Source organism: Xiphophorus hellerii, chromosome 22 (assembly GCF_003331165.1).
Source record: "Xiphophorus hellerii strain 12219 chromosome 22, Xiphophorus_hellerii-4.1, whole genome shotgun sequence".
NCBI lineage: Eukaryota > Metazoa > Chordata > Actinopteri > Cyprinodontiformes > Poeciliidae > Xiphophorus > Xiphophorus hellerii.
Genome location: NC_045693.1, coordinates 7,434,895 through 7,445,833, shown reverse-complemented (window position 1 = coordinate 7,445,833; position 10,939 = coordinate 7,434,895). Strand labels below are relative to the sequence as shown.

Genomic DNA, 10,939 nt, shown 5'->3' with positions numbered 1-10,939 from the left:
TCCTGTAAATGTCAGCAGCTTTGCCTTTTCCTATTTATCAGAAAATCATGACAAAAATGAACTTTTAAATATAAAATATTGGGTAAAGGAGCTGTGAAAAAGATTTGGTGCACCCAAACTTTGTTACGTCGTATCAAGAAAAATTGATAAGTGCACCAGTGCAACCAGTGCTAAAAGATAGTCTGGAGTCCTCTCCTTAACCACAAATACATGGAAAAGTTATTGTGAGTAATGTTAACATGACTGAAGAATGTCAGCGCTTGAAAGAGTTATTTTTCTTTGAATGATTAATACGCCATCAAAATGTCACTGCTAAGATGTTCTGAGAATGGCAGCTTGAGTTTAAAATTTCCACTTGATGGGCATTACCTGACAAGCATGATTTTCCCATCACAAAAATCCTTTTATTTTCCAGTTACTCTTGTGTAAGTATTAGTCATTGCTCTATCAAAGAATGTCACAGATGTCCATAATTACAAAGAAACTTTATTTTTTTTTTCCTGAGGATGTTGTTGTTGCCGGGGCTCATCTGAAACTTCCATGTGAAACTCAGTTTAAAGGAATCTTTTTAATGGCTCTGATGTCCTTCACCGCAGGAGTCTGAGAGGTCATGCTGTTGATGCACGGTGTGAATGCGGAATGGTTTGTCTGCAAGACTGCAGCCATTCAAAAAGGAATTTTATTATTAGTACTTTTCATCTTAATTCATTAAACCCTGACCCACGTCTACTCTTCCTGCCCATTTATCATCTATAACAGGCCATTGCTTTTCTAATTGTAAAGCTGACATATTTTTTAAGTTTTTTATACCAGGAAATATCTGTCTGCAATGTTCATACTGACTTTATAAAATACAAGTTTTGAAATTCTTAGCAAACAAAAAAACTGGTATTGAAAATGTTTTTATTACAAAAGTCCAAAAGCAATTTTTATTGCTAAGATGTTTTACTGAGAGAATAGAGGATTTTTTTTTTTCTGATGGCCTAAAACTCAATAGAATTTATCTGTTTTACAGGCTTTCCTTAGAGTAAAGGGGCAGTCAGTGCAAAAGTCAAAATTAGAGGTAGAAATCTCTTACACCTTCTGTAATTCATTTTGAGATGCTGAATATCAATGTCTAAACCAAATCCTAACTAATGGTGAACAATTCTTATAATGTAGGTGCTTAGAGTTAGTCATACTTTCTTAGTAGAGTTTCTAACCAGACCTTCTTCAGGGATCTAAGGAATTTCTTAACCCAGTGTTCAAAATGTCAGTATTTTGAACTTTTTGTCACCTCACACACAGGTTTTGTCCAGAGGAGCCACCGTTGAAACCACATAGTAAAGGAAATGGTGGCATGAAGATGGGAAAACTGAATAAAGAGAGAAAAGGTACATAAAAAAACAAAAAAAGGGTTAGAAAACAAAAGAATTGATGAGAAAAGCAAATAGAAAAAAATATTAAAAAGGACAGTTGACAAGATTACTGTCTTGTCAACTGTCAGGGAGTGGAGAACAAAAAGAGAAAAAGAAGTGAGAAGGTGGAAGGAAGAAGAGGGTAGGAGGTGAAATTAGAAAGAGGTAAGAGTCAGAAATAGAGCAAGAAAAGGAGGCATGAAGGAGGTGAAGAAAAAGCCCAGCGGAGTCTCCTCTGTATATTTACGGCATCTGACTCCATCCCAGCCCGGCCAGCTGGAGCGAGCAGGTGGACCAAAGAGGTCAGATCATTAACACTCACACACGTACAGTCACCACTGCGTTAGAGAGCGAGACTGTGGCTTTAAGGGTTGTGAGGTTGCTGATCTCCTCTTCTCCAACAGGAGAACAGGCGAGCCCGGGTGTGTGTGATGTCGTGTTACAGGGGTTAAAAAGACATGACCCAACGGTGGCACAGCCTGGAGACGGATGTAGTGAGTTTGTGTGTATCTGTGTCCATTTATCATAGCCGTGCTCCAGGCCAAGCCCTTTGTTCCAGCGTTTCTCACAATGGACCACCCTCACCTTGCTGAGCGGCACTTCGACACCCCCTCTCCGTATGCACCAAAGCAACTAAAGTACACACACATTCGCACACGCCAACATGTATTAAAGAGAGTAGTCTTGCAGCTTCATTCCAGGACACTTTATTTACAAATAATTTGAGCAACTTAAGGTGGTTAAAGATCTGGACTCTGATCAGCTTTTGGTTGAGTTTAATATTTGGAATGCAATTATCATTCTTTATTATCACTTCATTTTGACAACCTTCATTCTGCCAAAAAGGTACTTGCTAAGTGTTAAATATGCAAAACTACAAAAAGCTTTACTACAAAGTTCAGTGTTGCATTAGCTGCATTGCTTTTGATTGAAAATGTAAAAGGACAGAAGAATTCTGCATGTGTAAATCTCTATAAGACTTTTGGGTTCATATAGAGCTCTATTTTGACCAAGCGTCATTACAGTACATTACATTAGATTACGTTACCTGTGAACTTTTTAGTCTTTTGCTACAGATTTTCTTCCAGTCTTGTCTTTAGCTCTGTTCATCCTCCCTACAACGTAATAAACTAACACACATTACTGTGGGGATTGTTTGTTTGGGGTGATGCGAATTATTAGTTTGACACGACAAAATATGAAAAAAGATGAGTGTTGTGAATACTTTGAGGTGGCACTGTATTTTTACAAGTCTAAGAGACTAACTGAGCAGATGATGGGCACAACATAAAAATGGATACATTGCAATAAAATAATAAAAATAATGGCCTGAAGTTCTATTTTCACTCCTCTAAACACTGTTGGCCATGAAAGCACCTACTGTTTTTGTTGCATGTGATCTAAATAGCAGCCACAGCCACCTTTTTGTGTCTGTTCACAGGTAAACCTGTGACAGTGTGGCCAAGGGTGTGAATCAGCCAGTGAGCCACCCCCTCACCACAATCACCAACCAACTCCCCAACCTCCGGGTTGCAGCGGCAGTGTCAAACATGGTAATTGGCAGCGACATGAGGTGTAAACAGGGTGATGGTGGCGGGGCTGTAATCGCCACGCTGATGGTGTGAGCGGAAGGGAAGAGGGGCGGGAGCGGAGGCAGATTAAGAGCCGCTGCGACAAAATGCGAGGCAGTTGCACACAAATACAAACTCTTTCATCAGCAGCACACGTGACTGCTAAGTAAACAAATAGATTGCTTAAAAAGATTTTTTTTTTTTTAAATCAGCAACAAACAGTAAAGTCGGATATCTTCATTGTTCTTTATCACCTGGACCACCCCCCAAAATATCACAAAATACATATTATAAGATACATTTTACATGTATATTTTGACTTCCTAGGATTAGTAACATCTACTCTGTAATCTATGTATTGAATGATTTATAGTTATTTAAATTTAGTGCCAGTTTAAATTGCTCACAGATTATTTTCATGTTATTTTAAGTAGTTATTTGTTTACAACTGTTTGTGAACGATGGAGTGGACACTAAATGAAAAGTAATATTTAATAGTTTTGAACTCTTGATGATTGGAGGCACAGAATACCCCCAAAATCTGACCAAGTGGCATTTCTGCATCAGAATCATTGGTTATAGTTTTATTGATAAAAAACGATCACCTTTCACCTGCGATGTAAAGAAAGAAGTTCATTCAGTTGGTCTCAAAACAATGGCCTGGTAAAATTTTGAGAGAATGGTTGCAGAAAGAAAATTCTTCCAGGTCAAACAATTGAAACACACCTGAAGGAAAACATGAAGGCCAGACTAAAGCTTGACATGGAGAATGTAGATGAAGACTGGGACTTCTAAAATAATATTCTTTGGACGTAAGACTCTAAAATGAAATTATCTAGATACCAGAATGGAGACAAGATTTGCATAAGCCAAATACAAAATGTTTGTAAAGTGTGAAGCTTGAAGATTTGGGGGTACATTCCTGCTCCAGGACCTGGCTAGCTTAAAACCACGCTATCCACCATAAACTCTACAGTGCATCATAGTGTGCTTGAGGAAACTTTAGATCATGTGTAGGTCAAATGAAACCTGATTCAAAACCTGGATCCTGCAACATGACAGTGATCCAAAACTTACCAGTAACTATACCAAGTACTGAATGTCCTGAAAGTCCTGGGCTGAATGAAAGCCCAGATGTTGATCTCATTCAGATGATGTGAATTTACATGAAACATGATGAACATGGAACAAACCCCTTAAACATCTCACAAATGAAAAGGATACAGGCTGGTGGCTACAAGAAGCATCTCACTCAAGTCCTAGCTATTTTCCCTTGATAGAGTATCAACAATAGAAGGTTTAATTTTGGTGTTCACCTGTAACTTTCTTTTCCAGAGGTAAATAAAAAAATTTGGACATTTGGTATGTAGAAATTTAATTTGAGAGAACTGGATATTTAACGAGGTGCCCTAACTTTTTCAACATGACTATGGACAGCACACACACTCACATGCATACACACCACCAGGAACGTGCTGAAGAACGGGAAACAATCTACATCGATAGTGAATGCATTGGATAAAGTGTGTTTTCATGTGAGGATGTGTTGTACAGAATTATTCCCACTCGGAGCATACTGTAGATGCTCTGCCTTGCATTAATGCCAAACCAAATTACCCTCCTGTCTGCCCGCTTGCCCTCATCCAAAGCCATAAGCACACTGAGACATGCACAAAAACTCGCTGGGATTGGAAGGAGTAAAACTCTGATGTAAGAATATGCTGGACACACACATACACATGCAGCAACAGTGACTTTGACACATTTTGACAGCTTGCAGTGGTCCTGCCCAGCCCCTCCCCTCTAACCTTTTCTTCTTTATCCTTCAGCAGTGTTCTCTTTATGTTTTCTGTCAACACATTAAACACTCATAGCTAAACGGCTTGTTTTATTTCCAAGCATGTCTCTCAACTTTTCATGAAACTCTTTAAACTAAGCACAAAATCATTCCTCGTGTACTGAGAATGGAAATCTAATCCTGCCACTTTCTAAAGGTGAAGAGTTTTTAATTGCCTAAAAGGTAATTTCCCTTCGTAAGCAGTCAGTGTTTCAGACACACAGAGAGGTAGTGAAGTCATATGTGAAGGCTGAAAGTAATCCTTAAATCTGTATGTTAGACTACACTTTAGTTGCTTCTCACAGACACATGTCTCTGAAAATCAGACACTTGCAGATGCAGACAGAGTGCTGGTAAAGTAGATAATTAATGCCAAAGGGGAGTGATATTGAAAGTGGATGCTTTTTCATGTCCTTATTAGTTTCATCCAACTTCATTGACCTTTTACCTTCTGTCATTTTTCCCCTGCTATCTAATATTTTTGGCACTATCTCTGAAACCTTTTAACGTTTACAAATGTTTGTGACTAAAATTGATAGATTCCTTAATTGCTACTATTTATTGCAAAGTGTATGTGCCTCTCAGTATTTTCATTAAATAGTGTAGTATAAGGTGCTTGAAGAGGTATTAATTTCCCTTGAACGTTCTCACATTTTGTCTTGCTATAATTCCATACGACTATATGTTTTACTTTGATTTTCAGTGATAAAGCAACATGAGATCATGTGTAATAAAGTAGAGAGAAAATATTACCTGCTTTTCAAAACTGTTAATTATCATCAACTCTTGCTGGCTTGTCAGCAGCAAGTCTTTTGGTTTTCCAGGTTTGAGGATCTAGAATCTAAAATTCTTGCCAATTCTATTTTTCAAAATAAAAGTTAAAAAAAACTCAGATTCAGTCATATTGCTTAGGGAGCATCTGTGGACATATTTTTTTGGTCTTACAAAAGATTTTTCACGGGATTTAAGTTTGGATTTTGACCAGACCCTTTAATATTTTATGCTTTGATCTAAACCGTTCCATCGTAACTCTGACCATATGTTTAGTGTTGCCCTGCTAGAAAGTAAACCTCCTTCCCAATTTTAAATCTTTTACAAACTCTAGGATTTTCTAAACTGAATTTAGCTTCAACCATCTTTCCATCAAACCTGACCACCTTCCCTGTCCCTGCTGAAAAGCACTCCCACTGCATACTGCCATCTTCTGAAGACTTCCTTCCAAGTATCCCTTTCCTCATGCCACTCTGTTATAGTAATATATCCACACTTTCCTTCTACTCCAGACTATTTTTTATTGAACTAATTATTGAGCTTCTGTACAGATTATAAATAGCAGACAGAAAAACAGCAAAACATGAAGGTTAAAGGGTGCCACAACTATTTTCTTTTCCAGCTTTTGTACGTGCATGTTTGGTTTCAGCTTCTGTTTTACTGTAAAGCAGTAAAACAATTGCAATTGTAATGTGATGGTGCAAAAAGGTTAATAATACTTTTACATGGTTTGATAATAATAATAATAATAATACTAATAATAATACTTTAACATGACAGGTTTTGTTATACTAGAGTTTGGTATACTATTATGCCATTGTAATAAAATGTAAAATTGCACATCTATTGAAACAAAACACTTCCTCAGAAGCATAATAAAATCTGAAATTATTTGGTTCTGTGGCCTTTTCATTTCTCCCTGATCACATGGAAACTGTTTTAATGATGGCAGATCCACCACAGTGGTTTGGTATTACTTATTATTATTATTATTATTATTATTAGTCAGACATTCAAACAAAAAGGATATATGATTAGAACCTTTTCTAAACGGCAGTCATTACAAAGGTGTTGCACTGCAGCTTTGTTGTTGACATTTAGAATGAGTAAGAAACTGAGAAAAGCAAAGATAATGTTCTCTCAGAATCACGTGGGGCAACAAAGATGACAAAATAGACCCAGAGTATCTGGTCAATTTATTGCCTTACATGCCCTATACTGCCACCACCACCAAAGGGAGTGTTAATGGATAACAGCTAGGTTAAATTATATGGTTAAACTTTTCCAGCTTTAATGTGTCCTGTAGAAAATGTCCCTGTGTAAACTGAATTTAATATTAAATTCATTGGCAAGTGGAACCAAAAAGGGTGCTGTTGGCTTGTTTTTTATATTTCCTGATTTAATATTTTTATTTAATTTTTATGATCATTTTTATATATTTTTATTTCTTGCAGCAGCGCCCCTTCCAGCAGTCTGTGTTTTGGGCAACTGCCTAAATGGCTAAAGCAAAGCGTCAGCTGTGAGTCCACTTACCAGAGGAAAGTTGACAGATGTGTCAAAATACAAATATTTTGGATTAAGAATTGATAAACAAATTAAATCAGCAGTGAACACGATAAAGTTTCACTTATCAAATTTCCGTCACATCAGAATCTCACTGTCAGCAAAAGCAGGAAGGCTGCATGTTATTGTGATTATCATGTCACATCTGTCATTCTGTCACAAGCCTCCTGTACAAGTTTAAGATCGGTACACATAGTTTACCATCAGGCTGTGAAAGTACTAGACAGAAAAACAAATGCCTGTCATTAATGCTGTAGTGAATCAAAATCTATTGAGCTGGAACAATTTTGTTAAATTCAAAGATGTTTGTCTTACTTATAAGATCCTGCATGGCTAAGCTCCTCTCTTCTGCTTTTATGTAACAGAAAACATCTACTGACAGGCACACCAGGTCTGTCAGTAGAACAGACTGTGTAGTTTCAATTTGAAGAACTGTTTTTTTTGTCAGGCAGCTTTTCGGTGAGAGATACTTGTACCATAACACCTTTGCTTTTAAAATAAATTTAAACTTAAGGTTGAGGGACGGTCATGTGCGATTTGCTCTGAATTTGTACTGCACAGTATTTAATACATGTTCATTGTATCTTAATGTATTGGTATTGTAAATACAGTATATTAATTATTGCAGTGCTCATGTCACCTGCTCCAGAGACTATGGCTGAAAATTAGCCTATTTTGTTTAGCTTGCTTTTTTACAGAAATGTTTATTAATCTAAATAGACAATAAAACCTGATCTACCCACTTAAACCTGTTCAGAGTACAGTGATGACCGGTGTCCATCTCTGGTGGCCAGTATATGAAGGATGTGGCACAAATTCCCTTGACAATTTTGTCAATGTCAAGCTTGCATTTGAACTGAGAAAGTAATAGTGCCAAAGAGAAAACTTTTGTATTATCAGAACAAATTTGAGAAAAGCCAAATTTGTCTTGAATAACTTCAAAAGACAAAATGGTTTCCCTTTTTATTGTTATTTATTTGTTCATTTTCTTGGCCTCGTGATGTATTTTATTTTGCCAGATTCTTGGGGGATTCCACCAGGTTTGAGCAGGATGGCACTTCAGCTAACACAGATGGACTATTCCTGTCCTGCTTGAGACTAAAACTACACAGAGGCATGTTAACATCATAGCAGGATGCATTGTGCATCCTCTGTAACATCTTTCACTGTATTATTTAGCATACTGAACCCCTCCTCCATGTAGCACCGGTCCCTGACCTTTTCAAATGAGCCTCTTTCATCCCAGCTAGCCTCTGTGATCTCCACCAGAGACACACATTTGTGTTTTATATTGTAAAGATTCTCTTTTTGTTGTAGAATTGAAATATCAGTCTCCCAAATGTATTTTCTTTTTTTTTTTCTTTTAAAGCATGTTGAAAAAATTGTCAGTGACCTTATTCACACCTGGCTTTAACATCTGTACTTTGCAATTCCATTAATCTCTGAGCAGATTAATGGAATACATTTTTTTATTACTATTTCTGACTCATTCCTTTAAATTTGTCTAACCAGGTTTTGTCATAAAATCCTCAACTTTTTGTTCTTTACTGTGGCTCAAGATGATCTATACGACTCATGAGCCAATAGATGGAGTAATAATATGGTGAAAGTAAAAGCAGACCAAATAGCATTCCAATAAAAGTGAAGAGAATTTAGATAAAACCTGAAAAATCTATGTAACACAAGAAATAATCCTCTTTGTTGGGCTGCACACACAGGTTAGCAGAGGCATTAACATCGTATCAAACAGCTGACAAAAGCAAGAAAAAAAAGTCATAACTAAAAAGTTCCCTATTGTATAGATTAGACAGAGCTGCATTGGTTAAACGCACCTCTGTTCTGTATGAAGTTGTCCCTGACACCCAGAGGCCTCATCATCTACCATGATCCTGACCGTGATGCATCGACCTGAGCCCGAGGCTCAAGTCAATAAATCCATCCTTCCTCCTCTGACTCCACTTCATCCTTCTTTTTCTTCTCACTCTCCAGTGACCGGGGAGGTGAAAGGTTTGCTGAAAAAGAGGAATGAACACAGTGACACTCTATCATGGCAAGGTCGTACCGTGTCCAAAACTCTGGGACAGGAGAGCCAACACAGAGAGAGGCTGTAGGGAACAAAAATGGGAAAGGAGGAGAAAAAGCTAATCAAGATAAAATGTGGTGTATTATGATGTTGTGTAATAGAACAAAAAAAAGACATGCACGTTTTCCACAAAGAAACTTTGTCATAAAGTATTCATATACCAGCAGAAATGCAAAAGGAGGAACAATATATCCAGATTTTTCCAAGTATTCTTCCATGTAAATGGTATTGAGGGAAAATTGTCATTGAACAGATTATATGTATATATTAAATTGAGTCCAAAAAGAGTATATTACGCGTTATTTAATTGATTTGTTCAAAATTCAGAGATAACAACGGTGTACTGCCAACAGTGTGTGAAACACAACGGTGTACTTTCTATGGCACAAAACTGTGCCATAGAAAGATTCAGTTTTAAGCTTTTGTTCCTTTTCGAGTACTTGAAGTTCAGGCATATTGATAAACATCAAAATGTCTGTTAAATCATCAGAAATGCATGAAAAAAAAGGAAACCTTAAAAAATATAGAGTAGATTTTCTTCATTATGCAGAATCCTGGTTTCTGATTTGAATAAGAAAACATATTTACAAATCTGCACTGAGTAGTCAATCATCTGCTGCATAAACTGCATCACTGAGATGAGGGCCTACGCCTTGTGCAACAAGGAATTGTGATTCACAAAATGACATGCACGCACAGTCTCACACAGTCTGGACATAAGGATGGGGGCTTAGCCAACTTCTGCGAGTCGTCCCGACTTAACTTGAGCTCCAGACCAGGTCTTAATATTCCGCCGGAGTGGTGGAGCTGCTCTTCTGCACGACCAATCCCATCGTCAAGTCAAATTTGCATTAGCAAATGGGAAAGCAGCGACGGCCTGTTTGTTAATCTGATCTTTGTTTACCCAACACTCTTGTAATCCACTTTTAATTAAATAGCCACCCAAATATGTGCGAGCAGCAGTTTGACTTTGTCTGTGCCCACACTGCCAGACTGAAGAAAGAAGGAAAGAAGGAAAGAAAGAATGAAAAAAAGAAAGAACAAAAGAAAGAACAGTTGAAAGAGAGAAAGAAAGAAAGAAAGAATGACTTCTGACTCTAAACTCTGTAGTGAGGGTCTTGACAGAAGCAGTTTTGTACATTGCAAACATTTTTTTTTTAGTTACACAATGAATTATTTTCCTTTTTCAATGCCACATACACACATACTGTACGTATGCATCTTTCAGGATTTATACAGGTCACTTCTGGAGATTCAGCTTATCCCATTGTCTGGTCAAATATCTAATTCTAACCTCACAATAGATTTGTATATCCCATCTGTCATAAACCATTGGCTGTGTAGTGTGAATAAATCAAATATCAGACACACACATGCATGCCAACAGACTTTCAAAAACACTCACTGGTCATATCAACCACCCACCACCCATCTCTCTTTCTCACACACACACACACTGAGTACACAATGTGGAAGCATAATGTCCTTTATCTATTTATAGTTAATGCCATCCGAGGCCTGATAATGCAAGGAGATACCTGGTAGGCAATTACATCTTCCTGAATCCGTCTGCAATAAAAATGCAATGCCAATAGAAAAAGAGGGGGTAAATAACACAGCAGAGTGAATGAAGATGGCCTAGCGTGCACTATACATCCCCAATAAGTCAGCCTCTACTGACACAATACACATTGTCATTCAGATGCACCCTCACTGC

The 10,939-nt window shown here is 37.4% G+C and overlaps 1 long non-coding RNA gene across 1 annotated transcript in view; it reads right to left on the bottom strand.

The window, feature by feature from the left end:
• Nucleotides 1–1,855: 1,855 nt before the first annotated feature.
• LOC116713862 (uncharacterized) overlaps nt 1,856–10,939 on the bottom strand; it is a 107,716-nt gene continuing 98,632 nt past the window's right edge. Inside the window, exon 5 of the long non-coding RNA XR_004337927.1 lies at nt 1,856–9,151. This is a non-coding gene — a long non-coding RNA (uncharacterized LOC116713862). The remainder of the gene's footprint in view (nt 9,152–10,939) is intronic.